The sequence below is a fragment of the Pongo abelii genome, chromosome 11 (assembly GCF_028885655.2).
Source record: "Pongo abelii isolate AG06213 chromosome 11, NHGRI_mPonAbe1-v2.0_pri, whole genome shotgun sequence".
NCBI lineage: Eukaryota > Metazoa > Chordata > Mammalia > Primates > Hominidae > Pongo > Pongo abelii.
The window spans coordinates 49,810,971-49,829,627 of record NC_071996.2 but is presented as its reverse complement, the minus strand read 5'-3'; the positions used below and the strand labels follow the sequence as shown (position 1 = coordinate 49,829,627).

The 18,657-nt window shown below is 36.4% G+C and overlaps 1 non-coding gene across 1 annotated transcript; it reads right to left on the bottom strand.

Moving 5' to 3' along the window:
- Positions 1–14,687: 14,687 nt before the first annotated feature.
- On the bottom strand, positions 14,688–14,794 carry LOC112132558 (U6 spliceosomal RNA). The gene has a single exon (XR_002914306.1). It is a non-coding gene; the product is annotated as a U6 spliceosomal RNA (small nuclear RNA).
- Positions 14,795–18,657: the final 3,863 nt, after the last annotated feature.

Genomic DNA, 18,657 nt, shown 5'->3' with positions numbered 1-18,657 from the left:
TGCCATCTAAGTCAAGTGAGCATTTGGGTTTCATAATATGTGAAACAGCTTAGATTCCCCACTCTTAATTGCCACAGTAAGATATGAGTTAGGCAAACTAAAGACGTCAAAGAGAGAAAGGCCATTGTGGGGATGATTCCTCAGAATGCCCTGGAAAAAAAGGGTGATTGCATGACCAGGGCAGGACATTTAGAGCCAAAATAATATTTGGGGACTGGTGCCTTCCTTTCTCGAAGCTTACAGGCCAGGGAATGTCCTTCAAGTGTGGGGTAGTCTCTGAGCAGAAGTGGAACATTACTTATGATCAGAGGAAGTAAATAAGGAGCTACAGCCAGAAAAAAGACTAAGGGCAACATATAGGGAGGCATGAAAATGTCTTGAGTTCTGAAATCCCTGTCAATCTTGAAATAGACATTTATGTTCATACTGTTTGGAATGTAGAGCCTTGCTTAAAATTTTTCTCTCCCACATGTGACATTATATACTCTCAAAATTAGCTAACATTTCAAGCCTTTAGGGGCCTTAAAAACTTTTATTGAAGAATAATACATGTATAGAAAAGTAAGTCAATTAATTTTCACAAAAGTGCATGCATTTGATTAACCAACATCCCAATTAATAATGCATCTTAGATTAACTAGCATCTTAGAAGCTCTCTTTGTAACTCCTTCCTGTTTCTACTCTTCTTTAAGGGTAACAATTTTCCAGACTTCCCAAAGAAAAATATAATTTTGCCTGTTTTTGTTCTTTACATAAATAGATTCACATGATATGTACTCTTTTTTATCTAGCTTCTTTCACTCATCAGTAGGTTTGTGAGATCCATCCCTATTGTTACATGTAGTTATAGTTATTCATTGCCGTTGCAATAAAGCATTCCACTGTGTGATTACAGCACAATTGAGTCATTCTACTGTAGTTGGACATTTGGATAGTATCCACTTTTGGACATTACAAATGACACTACTATAAACATTCTGGTGCATCTCTTTGGGTGAACATATGTAGGCATTTCTGTTGCTGGGTTATAGGGCATGCATAAGTTAAGCTTTAGTAAATATTGTTTTTTCTAATGTGGTTATACCAAATTAAATTTCATATTGGTATATTTTGAGGAGGGTAAAGTGTGTTTCTAGGACTCTGTTAGAATAGAATATTATCTATCAAGACAATTCTAGGGGCCAGATATGCTTATGCTACTAGTAATGGGATCAGCCTTGGAGCCAAAGGAAATCAGAGAAACAAGCAGATGGAGAACCAATGCCCTGTCAAGTATAGAATTGGGATAAGCTATTGCTGTTGGTGCACTTTCATTCTGAGGACCTTTCAGAGTGACCTATTAGTATTGCAGGAACTAGCTTAAACATTGTGTTTGTTGGATGAATGACAGTAACAGGAATTGAACATAAAATTTCAGACATCATTTATTAATTATATGTACTACATTGATTTCCTGGATTGTTTCCTTTTCCTATTTAAATACATATTAAATATTAGCTACCTGCTTTTGACAGGAAACTATGATCACTGAACCATCTAAATAGATACTCAAGCTACTGCTAAAATTCTTGAGTGCTTTGCACTGTTATTAACTGTAGAATATTCTCCTCAAAAGTAAAAAAAAAAAAAAGTCCATGAGATGGGAAAATATGATGCATTTAAAAAAACTGGAACAAATATTGGCCCTTAAAATTATGGATGGATTATTATATTTTTGCAACCTGGAAACATAACCAGCAAGTCATCAGATAGTTGACTTCCTGAATTCAGAGTATCAGGAAGTTACCAGAATAGTTTGGGATGAGCTTGTATCAAGTCAGTTTGATGTCATTATTTGACTGAATGCCACGTAAAGAGGAAGCAGTAGACACTATCTGGACTTCTGAAATTTTAGATTTCTTCCTATGTGACATTTGTGTTAGTAAATCAGAAACATGAGGGAATGTTTGAAAAGCAGCATGTTCTGATACACGGACTTTGGAGTCATATAGACCTGCACTGGAAATCCAGTTCTGTTACTTATTAGCTGGAGGTATGTGACCTCAGATAAGTTGCCTACCCTATTACATTGCTGTTTCCTCATCTAGAAAGTTGGAATAATAACACATGCCCTACAGGATTGCCATGAGAATTAAAGGAGCTAATTGACGTATTTGTACAATTTCTCAGGCTTTTAGACTTTCCTTCTTATGTACCCTTCTCTTTGGAGGTCAGGTGGTACTGCAACATGGAGCCACAGCGTCTAGCTCCATAAGTCTGTCTGTGCCCAGTCCCCCTTTGTCTGGTTGCTGTCTACCTCTCCTATCATAGAACTTCACGTATAGGGTTTGTTTACTATTTATTGATATCTGTCTCTGATAGACTGTAATCTCTCAGGAAGCAGGAACTAGGTCTATTTTACCCTAAACAGCTAGCAGAGAGCCTCCTAAATAATTGAAAAAAAAAATTATCGAACTTTCCCCAACTCCCCTTATGCTTGATTATTTGAAAATTAGAAAAGAAAGTCCTCATTTTGGCAGTGTTATTGATACATGGAAGCCTGAAAAACAATTCAGTGAACTCAAAAATTTAGAGTGGCCAAGCTAAACAGGTTGAGATTATGGATAAAAACAAACCAAGCTGACACAAGACAGGGAATAATTATGTACATACAAAGGAAGTAGACATGACTGAATGTGAGTCAGCAGCCTAGTGCTGTTATTAAAAGTGCAAACATGATTCTAGGATGTATTAATAGATGCAAGACATGCAGAAGCCATGGAGTAATCTGCCTATTTTGACTTGGCATTGCCTGAGATCCTGTTGAAGACTGTGTATTTTTTGGTGCTCCATATTTATTAGAAGTTACTAAGAAATTGAGGAGGGTCTGGCTGATGGATACAAAAATGGTTAAAGACATCAAATATATCTGCTATGAGGAAAGTTTAAACCTGTTGTGATATTTTTGCTCTGGAGAAGAAACTTGAGAGTATTAAATAAGCATAGAGTGTACTGTGCTTTTCAGGACACTGTGCAAATATATGATGAATATAAGATAATGCCATTAACTCACAGAACCGAAGTATTCTTGAGAAAGTATATGATGCATGCACCTTCCTGCAGGAAGCTGAGTGCTTAAGGCTTTCAAAATAGACAGTTTTCAATCTCTCTTGGAAAGTTGCATAACCTTGCTAAGTAGTCATTCAGAGTTTTATCACTCAAGAAGTCAAACGATTCTTTTTCCTAAACCCAAATCTCTTCCTCTTTGATTTTGACAATGTTCTCTGATTTTGGTCCATCACTGATGGGGAGAACTTGGATATCCTTTATATTAACTTCTTAAAGTATCTCAAATCACTAGTCATCTCCTTGCTGTGATTTTGACATCTCTTTCCTAGCCTAAAATTCTCTAACTTCCCCTTCCTTAAGTACTCTTTGTAATTCTTTTCTGAACTTTCTCCCTGATATCCATACTCTGTGAGAGTGAGCTTGATGACTTAAATGGGGTATAATACTCTAAAGGTGTCTGACTTGTTAAAAAAAAAAAAAAAAAAGAAAGCCCAAAACAAACAAAAAAATTCATATACAACTTTGGTTAACTATACCTCTCATGTTTTCCTTTAAAAATTCCTTTTCACCTTTTTTTTTTCTCCTTAAGAAGCTGCCTATCGTTTATACCTAACACTTAATTTCCGTCTTTGTAGGAATAGTCTTCATCTAGTAAAGAAAATTTTGAATCTGATTTCCCTGTCATAGTATTAGCATACATTTTGTGAACAGAGCATTGCTGCCTTTGTTCAGGTGTGGGTTAGACAACCTACTAGGAAGAGTACCAGGGCTGAGTCTTAGGGAGCTTACTAAAGGCAGCACTCCAGACTGGTGCAGAGGCAGCAATAACTATCCTTCACTATAGTCTTCAAACCAGGCGTCCCTTCACTCAATAGTGATAAGGTAAATTGCAAGATGAATGGGATAGAGTGAAAATTTTTTTCATCATCACGCTAAACCATCTTTTATTTTTTTCTTGTCTATGTGGGCTACTAACTAACCTAGTTGCCAACCTAAAATTGAGTACTTAGTAAAACTATCTTAAAACTGTTTCTCAACAATAAAGGGAAATAGAAATGTTTTTATATTTAAAAAAGTGGCAGGGTTTCAGCAATGTAATTAAATGAGTGCGCCAATAAAAAGAAAGAACTGGTGGGCAGTAATGGGTAAACGTGTATCAACAGTCTCATGAAATAATGATAATAATAGCAACTGATTTGTAGAATAAAAGAAAAAAACATTTTACTTTTAAAATACTGGACAACAATAATATGTGGATCAAGAGTCTTTAAAATGGGTTTAAAGTCCTTGTATTGTTCAGGAAAAGGATTAAGATATTAATTTATGTTAGTTTATTAAGTATACATAATAAAATTTCATAGGTGAAAAATAAAATAATAATAACAGAGTACATAATTTTTAAACTGGTAATGGGAGCCAGGCACGGTGGTTCATACTTGTAATCCCAGCACTTTGGGAGGCCAAGGTGGGCAGATCACCTGAGGTCAGGAGTTTGAGACCAGCCTGGCCAACATGGCAAAACCCTGTCTCTACTACAAATACAAAAATTAGCTGGGTGTGGTGGCAGGCACCTGTAATCCCAGCTACTCCAGAGACTGAGGCAGGAGAATTGCTTGAACCCGGGGGGCAGAGGTTGCAGTGAGCCAAGATCACATCACTGCATTCCAGCCTGTGAAACGAGCGAGATTCCATCTCAATAAAAATAAAAATCAAAATAAATAAAATAAATAAATAAATAAACTAGGAATGGGAAAAACATTAAATTATAAACAAAAGGCCACAGATAATAGTAACAATAATAATAAAGGCAAGAGTAACTCAGGCATACAAGTCTATGAGAATTGAAGAGCTTTCACAGAGGAGGCGGTGTTTAAGCTGAATTTTGAAACAAATGAAGATAGGGCTGGGGAAAGTGCATTTTATGCAGAATGTACAAAAAAAGAGCGAAAGTATAGAGAGCAATAAGACTTTATGGGATTTGGGGAGCTGCAGGAAGTTCAGTGTGGCTGGAATTAGGTTTCAGTAGCCTAGTCTGGAAAACTAGGTGGAAACTAGACCATAAAGCAAGAGCCGTGCAGGCCATGGTTGGGACCTGGGACTTTATCCCATGGGTTCTCGAGAGAGCCTCTGAAAGAATCTAGACCCTTGTTACCTTTTCACTTGGACTGAAATAACAGCAGTGGGGCTAGAGCAAAGGACAATTATGTGTGGCATGTTATGGAAGTGAAATCAATGGGACTAAATGATGTGCAGATGAGAAGGAAAGGAAACTGACCAGGGAACAAGGTTTACAGCTTGGAAGATTGCATGCAGTTATGCCATTTATTGAGAGAGATGCTATAGTAGATCTTAGTTTGAGGAAAAAATTGTGAGAATAGTTTTAAAAGTTTGCATTGTAGATGCTTATAAGGACACCCAGATAGAAGTGTCTAGTTGAAAATATAGCTGTATTTAACATTAAAATTAAAATAGATGGTTGTCTACCATGAAATGTTGCGTCTACACAGATATACACTCAAGGGCAATGACTCTTTAAATATTAGAGAAATCAAGGTTTTAATACCTAAATATTCCTAAAGAGGAGCATGTTGCTTGAAAAACAGTTGTTTAATAAAAACCGGCCTAACATAGAGGACTTTCTCCAAATTTGTTTTACAGGTGCCTCTGGATGGATTCTACCAATATGTACTGCATGAATATTTTTCATGTCTCACATTGGCTAAAAGTTGAGCATTATTCTATTTCCTCTCATTTTCCTAAGATTTCACACCAGGTTGTATTCATGGTAACATGTTCTTTGCATGCCTATGTTTTATTTTTGTTAATTAAAGGGAGAAGAAATAGATAACAGGTCTTTTGAGATCATAGAAAATTCAGACATTTTTTGAGTTTGTTTTGGAAGGCAAAAAGTTGGCAATCACACACATCACACAAACACATACAGATGCACACACACACACACACACATGCACACATCTTGTGCCTTCTGTTCTAACAATGTATCTTGCCCAGCTCCATCCCACTGCCAGCAGCCTGGAACTTAGTGAGCTGGTGAGTGGAGTCAAGGACACTGTCTTTTAAGCAAGTCTACAAATTGGCTTCCTCAAATCTTTTTTTTTTTTTTTTTTAAACTTTTACCTACCCACCAGGTTGTTGTAAGGATCAAAGGATATAATGTTTGTGAAAGTTTAAAAAAAAAAAACTGTAAAGGACTATACAAATGTAAGAAGGTAAAGAAACATAGAGAACTATTCATTTCCATTTGCAATACAGAAATGTACCTGTTTGTACTTTTCTTTGTGCTGAAGATGTTTAGTCATAAGTGGGGCTGTGGGAAGACTTTTGATCATGCATAATTTCTCAGGCACACACTGCTTAAAGATACATTTATCTTTCTCTGACCTAATCCCTCTGTGTATTTCAATTCAATTCAAGTTTCTTGCAGGCTTGTGCTGTTTTCACTCATTTTTACCATCATACACTTTTTAGTTATTCCTACAGACTGCAATAATGTATCAGATAATTCTGGGACAAAAAAGCCCTGGGAATCTGCTTCAGGGAGAACTGTTTTTCAAGAATAGGTTCTAATCCCATTTCTCCAAGTATATTTATCTTATTGTTTACTTTCATGGTTTCTTTTGATCAGCTTTCTATCAAATGGCTTTGTAAAATCCCAGAACTCTAGGACTGTGACGTTACACACCATGCAGTCTCCAGTTGATGTTTGTGGGGAAGCCGCCAAATGGCCACAAGCATGTGTTCACAGCCTCCCTTATGGGAGTGCCTGGCCAAACCGTGGTCAGAAAAGCTCACCTAGGAGCCACCAACTCCCAGGTATCTGGCTGCCTACCCAGAAGAGATGGTGGCATGCACTGGCTGCTTTTTAGCCCTGGTGACTTTGGGAGGGAAACTGAGTGAGATACACAGATCCTAATAAATAGGCATCAAAGTGGTTATACCTGTTGAGCCAACTTAACAGAGAAGGGCAGATAGTAAATATTCTAAAATTAAATTCATGGTGACAAACAACTCTTTAACTTACAACTACTGTTAAGGTTGCTATACCTCATGCTTGTGTTTCTTCTCAATTAGATAATGAATGGTTTGGCTGTGTCTGCACCCAAATCTCATCTTGAATTGTAGCTCCCATAATTTCCATGTGTTGTGGGAGGGCCTTGGTGGGAAATAATTGAATCATGGGGGCAGTTTCCCCCATACTGTTCTCCTAGTAGTGAATAAGTCTCACCAGAGCTGATGGTTTTATAGGGGAAATCCCTTTCACTGATTCTCATTCTTTCTTGTCTGCAGCTATGTAAGATGTGCCTTTTGTCTTCTGCCATGATTGTGAGGCCTCCCCAGCCACGTGGATCTATGAGTCCATTAAACTTCTTTTTCTTTATAAATTACCCAGTTTTGGGTATGTCTTTATTGGCAGTGTGAAGACTGACTAATACAGCTAATGAATGTAGGTGCCATTGACCTTGAACCTGACTCTGATGGTCTAAGGAAATATCCATGCTGGTCTAGAGAAGAAGTCTTATTATGCCATCCCAACTAAAGTAATTGTTGTAAGAAAGCAGAGAGATGCAATGGCTTTGAATTACCATGAGAAAATATGTATCTGTATAACAATATCATTGGGCTGTACTTAGTTTTTATAGAAAAGGAGAAAGATACAGAATGTTACATCAAACAATGATATATCCTTTTTTTGTGTATTTGTAATGACCAGAGAATTGACACATAATGTGTTCATATATATGAGAATTACATTAACTCACTTTAATTTTTTTTAAAGTCAGGTCAATTTTGTGACTCCATTTCTGTGAGTCAGAGAATAATTCTGATAGACTCAATGCAACAAACACAGGAATTTGAAAATTGATTTAGCTTATAAAATTACTTCTTAACAAGATAGAAATAGTTCATAGGGAAAAATCAGTGGTGGAAGCACCCTTCAGTATGTTTAGATTATCAAAATGTTCCTAAATGGCTCAAAATATGGTTCTTATATATGATAAATATTTTCTATACTGAAACTATACGTTGACAAATGAACAACATGTACTGTTGGTGAAGAGGCTGTGAGTGTCAAATACTAATTACCATGATTATGATTTGAACTTGTCAGAACTAACATCTTGAAATCTTGAAGAGGATTTGCAGAAGGATGGGAACAGAGCATATTGCAAGTTTTTTTTTTGGTTTGGTTATTGAGAATATACAAGTAATGTACATAAAAGATGGTGCTGTGATGTAATTACATCCTTCTTAAAGACCATTCAACATAATACCATGTTGTATGTCATTACACATGAAATACTGGTCCACATTGTTCTTCTTCTGCACTTGCCTTGATAATTTTTTCACAGCTTTTTCTAGATTTCTTACGTGTTTTAATTTAAAGAGAAATGTAATATATCACCCAGTAGGAGGATTTTAATCATCTTTCCTTCTACTCAGATGAGACTGGTTTATCTTTAGGAAATTTATGGGAAGGTAAGTACACTTTAATACAGGGGATAGGATTAAGATATCTTTCCAGGTCTAAGATAAGGTAATTTGATTAGGCTTTTCACGCTTACCCAGAAGAAAATTGCCTTTTGTTTTTCCCCAGTCTTTCTCCCTTCTGATTAATTGCCTACCATAATTTGTACAATCTTTCTAAAATTTAGAGCCCACTATTTTAATCTCCAGCTCAAAATTCCTTGACTCCTGTTCTCCATAAGATCTTTCTGGAAGTTCCTCTCTACACTATAGGATTCTTACTCCTTCATCATGTTGCCCTCAGGTGGCTGTTAGGACACTCATAACACGTTATGGCACTCATTGGTCTGCACATTTACATATCCTGTGTTCTGCTGTATATTTCCTGAGCACAGGGACTGGGGATGTCATTTCTACATTCCCAGCACTGAGCACAGAGTTTGGCCAAAAAGAGTTCCTTAACAAATATTTCATGGCTGCACAAAACAGTATCACCTTTCGTTGCATTCAAGACCCCTCAAAAATCTGGCTCACTCTTTTTTTCCAGCCTCTTCTCCTTTCCCTTGTACTTAGCTTCCAGATGGCAGCCACTCAGGATCATTTAAACACTCAAGTTTTTGCCCTGTGCCCATGCTGGTCTCCATGTCTCTTCTTGTTGAGATCTTATTTACTTCTTTCAGCCTAATTTAAATACTCATGTGTATATCTGAATGTATGTGTACATGAGAAAACGTTGACCCTTCTCTAACCCCAGCTAGAATTAATTTTGTCTCCTGTGTGTGCTACTCTGTAATCTGTTTAATCCCAGTTGGCTTGCATTATAGCTAGCTGTGCATATCATGATTTCCCTTACTTGCTGGTGAGTTCCTTGAAGACAGGAGCTGTGTTGATATGTTATTTCATTCAAAATATGTATTGGACACTTTCTGTGTTCCAGGTATTGTCGTATGTTCTGAGCACAATGTGGTAATGATAATAAACAAAATCCTTGTGCTCAAAAATCTAACATTCTATTCAGGAGAGAAAGATAATAAAAATATAAACAATGCAAAATATGTCTGATGGTGATAAGTACTCTAGTGAGACATAAAGCCAGAAAAGAGGGATAAATGCTGATCACCAAAAGCCTCTTTGAGGAGATGACCTTTGTGTGGAGATCTGAAGGAAGAAGCATCTTTGTAGAGGAGCATTTTATGCAGAGGTACTAGCAAGTCCAAGGACCCCAAGGCAGGAGTGAGCTTGCAGTGATTAAGGAAGAGCAAGGAGGCCAGGGTGTGTGCGCCAGAGTGAGTTGGTGGAAAGTAGAGTGAAAGGCAGAGCTCCGGGAGTCCAGGTCAGTAAGTCCTGATATACCCTGGCAAACACTTGGGATTTTACTCTAAAGACATGGGAGTCTTTGATGGGTTTTCGGTAGAGGAGTGACATGGGCAGACTTATGTCTTAGTGGCATCACCCTGGTTACTGTGTCTGTGTAATTGTCTGTAGTGGGGCAGGTATGAAATTAATGAGATCAGCTAAGGATGCTGATGCAACTGTTTAAGCAAGAAATGGTTGTGCTTGGATGAAGTTTGTGGAAGCATTGAGAAGTGGTTGGATTTTGGACATATGCAAAGCACTGACACATTTGCTGAAGGATTTGTTAAGAAAAGAGGGAAACCAAAGATGACTTCAAGGACTTTGGGCTTAGTTAACAGCAGAATGGATGTGCTGATTACTAAAATAAGTTAATTACAGAATGGATAGGCTGGGAAGGGAAATAAGTTTGAGATACGATAAGTTTGAGATGCTTATTTGATAATTTGCTGGAGATGTTAAGTAGGTAAGTTTGTATTTAAATCAAGAGCTTAGGGCTATAGAAAATTTGAAAAATTTTTATCCTATGAATAGACAATATTGAAAACTCTGGGACTGAATAAGTATCAAACAAAGTTAATTATAGATTATAAAGAGATTTTTAAGAACTGAAACCTCCCCCATTTAGAGATCAAACAAATGAGGGGAACCAGCTAAAGAAACTAAGATGAAGCACGTTCGGAGGTACTTGGGAGGGGTAGTTGCTCAGTAAGGATTCTCTGAGTCATTTGCTGTTTCTAGTGTAGGGGCAATTCCTTTCATTTGCTTTTGATGGTTCTTGTGACTAGGGAGCGCTAAAGGAGAAGGGAGTGCTTCTACCATTTGACCCTAAAGACAGAGTTTTTCCTGCAGTTATCAACCCGGAAGTGTAGTTCTATCCCTGCCATCTGTGCTCTCCCTGGATTTCCACTTCATCCTCAAGGCAAGGGAGTAATCCTCTTTTCCTTTGTGTATACCTCTACTTAGAAGGTAGAATTTTGTGGTTTATCGCCTTCTCAAGATTGCTCTTGATATTTATTTTAATTGCTTTCATCTCTATTGGGAACATGTCATGATTTGGCTGGGGGCAATTGTATGATGACATGGTTGGTTCAGGGGCTACCTCATGACATTGAGGTACTTTTAGTGCAGAAGCCCTACTTGATCACCTTCATCGCTTGAAGCAACATCTTTAGTAAATCCTTCAGTCACTTAGTTTCCACACTCGGGGTGTGTTACTGTCAAATATTCCAAAGTGCAAATATTTTTGAGAATGTAAATGAAGCCTGACTCATTGTAAACCTGTGAACTCACCCTAGTCACTAGAGCAGATGGAATGTGAACAAAGGTCAAAATAGATTCATCTCAGTAGTATGTCTGCTGACACTGTAACAGGTACTTAACTTTCTCCATTCCTTACCCTACCCCACGACAAACTATGAAAACAACAATGTGGTTGTGAGCATGTTTAAAGCAACATCTCACTCCATGCCCAGTGGCGTTTCTTAGCTTTAAAGTGGGGGCTGCCATCTTGCTAAAACAGTGATCAATTAAGATTGGCAATGTGAAAGCCTGACAGAGAAAAATAGAATTTTATTTCCCATAAACTATCAACTTACTGCTTTAATGGAGATTGACAGAGAAAAAATATACATAAAAAGGATAAAATCCATGTAAATTTTGGTGCCTTTGGAGCATATTTTATGATTTTCTATAATATAGTTGTCTTTTGGGTGTGTGTTACCTCCTATAATAATAAACTTTGTTTACCTATTTTTAGTACCTAGCTAAAGTTAGATGGTAGATGAAAATAGGTTATGTTAAGAAATTTGTTGTCAATAATTTATAAAGTACTCAACACATGAGTGTGTATAATTGTGCAGAATATACTTTTAGTAGTTAATAATAAAAAGGGAGAAGCCCCTATGATGCTTAATCTATCTACCCATCCACACATATATACAGGTATATACATACACACATACATGTAGGCTAGAGATATATATGTGGCTAGATTAAGCATAATAGATGCATATATATGGCATATATATGTATATCCAGCTTACAGTAGGAATTTTCAGCTAACTCCTGTTATGGAAGTCATTAGAAATAGGTTAAAAAAATTTACTGGAGGAATCCAGGCAGTCCAAACGAGTGGGCTTCCACCCAGTGAAGCACACCCTCTCCACTAAGGGACAGTCAAAGTGCTTCATTGAATGGGTCCTGCTCCCTGTGCCACCCAACTGGCTGAAACCCTCCAACAGGGGTTGTCAGACACCCTACATAGAAGCATTCCTACTGGCATCAGATCAGTGCACCTCGAGATAAGAGATCCCAGAGGAAAGGGCAGGCACCTATCTTTGCTGTTCTGCAGCCTCCTCAAGTGACATCTCCAGGCACAGGAGCAAACCAGATGAATAGGGCCTGAAGTGAACCCCCAGCAAACCACAGCAGCCCCACAAAAGAGGAATCTGACCATTGAAAGAAAAACAAACAGACAGAAAGCAACAATAACAGCATCAACAAAAAGAGTTCCCAGAAAAAACCCCATCCAAGGGTCACCAGCCTCAAAGATCAAAACTAGACAAACTCACGGAGATGAGAAAGAATCAATGAAAAAACTCTGAAAGGCCAAAAGACCAGAGTGCCTCTTTTCCTCCAAATGATCACAACATCTCTTCAGCAAGGGCACATAACCAGATAGAGGATTAGATGGATGAATTGACAGAAGTAGGCTTCAGGAAGTGAGTAATAACAAACTGTGCTGAGCTAAAGGAGCATGTTCTAACTCACAATGGGATTGCTGGGTATATACCCAAAGGAATACAAATCATTCTACTGTAAAGACACATGCACAGGTATGTTTACTGCAGCACTATTTACAATATCAAAGACATGGAACCAACCCAAATGCCCATCAATGATAGACTGGATAAAGAAAATGTGGTACATGTACACCATGGAATCCTATGCAGCCATAAGAAGGAATGAGATCATGTCCTTTGCAGGGACATGGTTGAAGCTGGAAGCCATCATTCTCAACAAACTAATACAGGAACGGAAAACTAAACACTGCATGTTCTCACTTATAAGTGCGGCTTGAACAATGAGAACACATAGACACTGGGAGGGAAACAACACACACTGGGGCCAGTGAGGGGTTGGGGGATGAAGGAAGTGAGAGTATTAGGACAAATAGCTAAAGCATGCAGGGCTTAAAACCTAGATGATGGGTTGATAGGTGCAGCACACCACCATGGCATATGTATACCTATGTAACAAACATACACATTCTGCACTTGTATCCCAAAACTTACAGTTAAAAAAAAATGCTTTACCAACCACATACTGGCAATGTCATAAGTGACTTTTAAAAAACGGAAATGGTCACCTCCAGTGTAGGATTTAGAAAGGTCAATGGGCAATTTAAAATTTAAAAAACTAGTATATTTTTACAACTTGTCCATGGAGACAAACTTTTTTTACTCTGCTATGTAAGCTTCCATTGGACTCTTTTAGACACAACAGAATAGTATTTTTTAGTGATAATAGATCACATAGAATCAAAATAGTTGGGAAAAACTTTAATTAACAATGATGAACAATTACATAACACATTTAATTAATGCCATTTATTCATCATTGTAACCCATGAGGCAACCACTTTTACACAATGAAGATGATGAAGTAGTCAGTGAGTTAACTCCTAGTGATTCTACTACTGGCCATAAATTTGTGTTGGAAATGATGCAGTGAAAGCTCTCTCAGATACTTATTTTAACAGAGGAATTTTAGATAGAGAAAATCCTGGAAGGAGGAAACGGGCAGCTGCAAACTTTAAGGAAGGCATAGAACAAAAAAGGAAAAGGGCCTTTCAAGAAACTTGCATTGTGAAGTGTGAAGGTGTGTGTGCATGCATCTGTGTGTATGTTATTGATGGTGGTGATGGTGGTGGTGATGGTGGGACTCTATTGGACCACATTGCTACCTGCCTCTAGGCCACACTCTAGGGATGAACTCCCTGGAGCTTCAGGCCACTCTTCTGGCTGCCAGCCCCCAGACTCTCTTTTCCTCTCCAAATCTTATCAGCGATTGTAACATTTTGTTTTATAGTACAGTTTTTACGAAGTCAATTTCTCCTTTACATACTCACATCAAGTATTTGATAAAAACTGTTCAACTTGAGCACATTTTTCTTATTAAAAATAGTATTAAGATTATTTTTGCATGAATATGAGATGTTACTTGCTGAAAGAGATTATTACTCCTCAATCAGCATTTTAATAATAAGGTGCTAGCTGAAAGACAAAGCAGACATTTTGTAAGAAACTGTTCTTTTTCTATATTTCTTTTAAAAATAATGTTTAATATTTCTGATTAAAATATTAAAAAGTATGAAGAATAAAATGAAATATTACCTCTGATTCCAGCCTCCAGAGATAACTACTGTTAATATTTGGTGTATTTCTTTGTCTGGGTGTGAATATATGTGTATATTGACCTGCCCTATACTATATGTATAATTTTATATCCCACTTTCTTAATCCAGCAATATATGAATTTTTCAGGAATTCAATGCTATTTTAAAATGCTATTAATTCATTTTATATTTATTGCTTAAATATATCTCTGCCTAGAGATATGCATTTATCTATTGTTTGTTTTATACTATAAATAAAGCTATGATAAAAAGTCTTTGAATATAAACTTTAGTCAGCAAAAACTGTGGCTATTTTGGTCTGTTTTTGAATCTCATAAAAATGCTTCCAGTGCTGTATTTTCTCTTTTTTAGAAAAATACTCTTTCTTCTTTTTTCATTAAAAAAAATGGAATGTTTCACAAATTTGTATATCAACCTTGCACAGGGGACATGAGAATCTTCTCTGTATCATTCTAATTTTAGTATATATGCTGTCAAAATGAGCACAAGTGCATTATTTTCTTCAATTTGTTCTATAGAATACAATTTCGTTGGTTAATAGGTGTTTCACTATTTAAAAGATGAAATTGTGAAATAAGTTTGTGAAATGTTGAATTCAACAAAGATACAAATTTTTCTACAGGACTTCTCAGAACCTTTAATATGCAAATGTGTGCTGAAAATTATTAAAAGAGAGATCAGGTATGCAGGGCACCATTTTTCCGAAGATCACAGAGCAATCGTTCTATGTAATTTTAGTTTGGAAAATATTAAATGTGATTCTGTCTTTTGATTCAGAAGAGTTGTATCAGTTATATTAGTTGGGGGTAACACAAGGCTATGCTGCAATAACAAAAGCACTGTGAAATCTCTATGGTTTAATACAACGAAGGTTTGTCCCTTGCTCATGTCATAGTATGTAATAGTTTCTTCCCAAATAGTGTCCCAGGGGCCCAGCCTGCTTCCAAATTCTAACTCCACCAGCTCTTTTTTTCTTTCAACCACCTGCATGAGATTGCATGCGGAGAGAGCACACCTGTTCTTCTTTCTTCCAGTGTTTAATTGGTAAGAATTAGTCATATGCCTAGACCACTTAGATTCAAGGGACTGAGAAAGATTATGAAGCACATAAATGTTTGATGAATAGTAACAGTCTCTGCCATACCTTTTTTTTTTTTTAAAAAAAAATAAGTAATAGATGTTAGATTTTGTTGAATGCCTGTTTGGAAACTGCTGGGATAATAACATTTTAAAGGTTATTAATATTATGATCCTGCTTACTACATATCCTAATATCAAACTCTTCATAGTCATAAAATAAATCCTTTGCTAAGATGAGAAAGAATTACCTTAATGTTCTTTTGAATTAGATTTGATGGTATTTTAACCTAGGATTTTGTATTTATATTCATGAATGAATTTTCTTATTCATTGCTTTTTGTTAGAGATTGTTATCAGGGTTTATTATGGAAAGTTTTACATATATGTATTTTTTAAGTAAAATTTTTATTTTGAAATACTTGAACATTTACGTGCAATGAATCCATGCACTCATTTTTCAGTTTCTCTAATGTTAACATTTTGCAAAACTGTACTGCAATATAAAAACCAGTATATTGGCATTGTTACAGCCAAGATAAAGAACATCTCCAGTACCACAAAGATCCCTTGTGTTGCACTTTTATGGCCATACCCACTTCCCACCTGTTCTCACTTCCCTCTTGCCCCCACTTCCTTCTTAATCCCTAATAACAACTAATCCATTCTCCATTTCTATAACTTTGTCATTTTAAGAATGTTTTATAACTGGCATCATAGAGTATATAAACTTTTGATATTGACTTTTTCTTTTTAAAATTATTTTAAAATACCCATTTTATTTCTTTTTTTGTGTGCTGTTACATGGATGTATTAATTTGTTCACATACTGCTATAAAGAACTGCCCAAGACTGGGTAATTTATAAAGGAAAGAGGTTTAATTGCCTCACAGTTCCACATGGCTGGGGAGGCCTCAGGAAACTTACAATCATGGTGGAAGGCAAAAGGAGAGTAAGGATCTTCTTCACGTGGCTGCAGGAGAGAGAAGAGTGAGGAGTGAACGGGGAAGAGCACCTTATAAAACCACCAGATCTCATAAGAACTCACTATCATGAGAACAACATGGGGAAAAACCACCCTCATGATCCAATCACCTCCCACCAGGTCTCTCCCTAGGCACGTGGGGATAATGGGGATTACAATTGAAGATGAGATTTCGTGGGGACACAGCCAAATCATATCAATGGGTATATTGCATACTGGTGGAGATTGGGCTTCTAGTATACCTATCACCCCAATACTGAGCATTGTACCGAAAAGATAATTTTTCAACCTTTATCCCCTTTCCACCATCTCCCATTTTGGAAGCCCCAGTGTCTATTATTTTTATCTTTATGTTCATGCGCACCCATTGTTTAGCTCCCACTTATAAGTGAGAACATGTGATGTTTGATTTTATGTTTCTAAATTAGTTCACTTAGGATTATGGCCTCCAGCTCCATCTGTGTTGCTGCAAAGGACATGGTTTTGTTCTTTTTAATGTCTGCATAGTATTCTATGGTGTAAATGTACCACATTGTCTATGTCCAGGATTGGCTTTTTTACTCAGGATAATTCTCTGGAGATTCCTACAGGTTATTGTGTTTATCAATAATTTGTTCCTTTTTATTGCTTAATAGCAGTGTATGATAGGTGTGCATCAGTTCTTTTAATTATTATGCACCCAGTGAAAGGACATCTGAGTTGTTTCCAGGTTTTGGCTATTACAAACAAGCTACTGTGAACAGTTGTATAAAGGTTTTGGATGAACATAAGTTTTCATTTCTCTGTTATAAATGCATGTGGCTGAAATTGCTGGGTTGTGTAACAGTTGCATGTTTAGTTTTTGTAAAGAAACTGCCAAATTGTTTTGTAGAGAGTGACTACACCGTTTCATAACTCCACCAGCAGCATATGAGTGATCAAGCATCTCGTTATCTTTGCCAGTATTTACTGCTATCACTTTCTGTTTCAATGTCAGCCACTCTGATAGGCATGTAATAATGTCTTGTTGTTTTAATTTGCATGTCCCCTATAGCTAATTATATTGGACATAATTTCATATGCTTATTTGCTATCTATTTACTTTCTTTGATGAACTATTTGTTCACTCATTTGTGCCTATTTTCTAGTTGTATTGTTTGATTTAGCTTTTTTTGCTACTGAGTTTTGATAGTTCTTTATATATTATAGATACTAGTTCTTTGTCAGATATGTGGTTTACAAATACCTTCTTCCTGTATGTAGCTTGTCTTTTCACTCTCTTAATATAGTTTTTTCTCAGAGCAAAAGTTTTTAACTTTGATGGTCTAATTTATTAATATTTCCCTTTATATATATGCTTTGTTGTCAAGTCTAAAAACACTTTGCCAAGACCTGGAGCCCAAATATTTTCTTCTGTAATTTTTTCCCCCAAATTTTATGCTTGTACAATTTACCTTTAAGTCTGTGATGCATTTTGAGTTAATCTGTGTAAGGTGTAAGGTTACGCAAATTTGTGTAAGTGTGAGGTGTAAGGTTTATGACAAGATTACTATTATTTTTGCCTATGAATGTCCAGTTGCTCTGGCACCTTTTGTTGAAAAGACTCCATTGGTTGTTGCTTCTTTGTCAAAAATCAGTTGGACATATTTGTGTTGATCTCTTTATGGTTTCTCTCTTCCATTCTGTTGATCTGTGTGTGGATTGCTCCATTAGTATCACACAGTCTTGACTACTGCAGCCAGACAAAAAGTCTTAAAATCAGGTAGACTCATCACTCTTCCATTATTTTTCTTTTGCAATTTGTTTTTAACTATTCCACTTCTTTTGCCTTTTCATATTATTTTTTGAATAATATTGTCTATATCTATGAAAAATGAGTAGCAAGGATTTTAATAGGAATTGCATTACACTTACATATAAATTTGTGGAAAATAATATTTTTACTATGTAAAATCTTTTTATCCTTAAACACAGTATATCTCTCCTGTTCTTTAGATCATTGATTTCTTCCATCAGCATTGTTTTAAATATTTCATTGACATACATTTAGAACCATATCAGACAGTGTTATAATTTCGGTTCAGTTGTCAAACATGATTTGGGAAAATTTTAAAAAGGAAAGTATATTGCATTTATCCATATTTTTATTTACAAAGTTCTTCCTTCTTGTTTCAAGGATTCTACTTTTATCATTTATTTTCTGTTAAGAGAATTTTCTTTAGCCATTCTTTTAGGATAGGTCTGCTGAAGACAAATTCTCTTAGTTTTATTTCATCTGAGAATGTCTTGAGTTCCCCTTATTGCTGAA